We start from the raw sequence: 381 nt of genomic DNA, 5'->3' as shown, positions 1-381 counted from the left end.
TTTCTGTCTACACCTCATGTAATACATATTCATTTTTTACAATACACATCCCACTGCAATACTTCAAGAAAACTTTCACGATAAAGCGATTATCAGGACTTAAAACATGGGCACCGTAATGACGACAAGGGATTAGCGTAAATCACGCGACATGATCTCGCCTTGCATATTGCCGCAGGAGTGTCAGTGAGAAGCGCCGTTCATTAGGAGATGCGCAGAGCAATAATTATTTCGCCGGTGCGGCCGGACCCTCGTGTGCTTCTTAGTATGATGTTTGCGTGTAAGACTGAGGGAAATGTGCGTGGATTTCTTGCCTCTTCATAATATGTGCCTGTACATGTTGTTTTATATGTATAAAAAAAACGTAATGAAAATGTTCTT

General features: G+C 41.2%; 1 protein-coding gene across 1 annotated transcript in view; it reads left to right on the top strand.

Moving 5' to 3' along the window:
• Nucleotides 1-381, top strand: part of LOC119589301 (zinc finger protein 771-like) — a 7,456-nt gene that overhangs the window by 6,518 nt on the left and 557 nt on the right. The window lies entirely within an intron of this gene.

This window comes from Penaeus monodon, chromosome 25, assembly GCF_015228065.2.
Source record: "Penaeus monodon isolate SGIC_2016 chromosome 25, NSTDA_Pmon_1, whole genome shotgun sequence".
Taxonomy (NCBI): Eukaryota; Metazoa; Arthropoda; class Malacostraca; order Decapoda; family Penaeidae; genus Penaeus; species Penaeus monodon.
The sequence above is the reverse complement of the archived record's forward strand: the minus strand, read 5'-3'. Positions and strand labels throughout refer to the sequence as shown.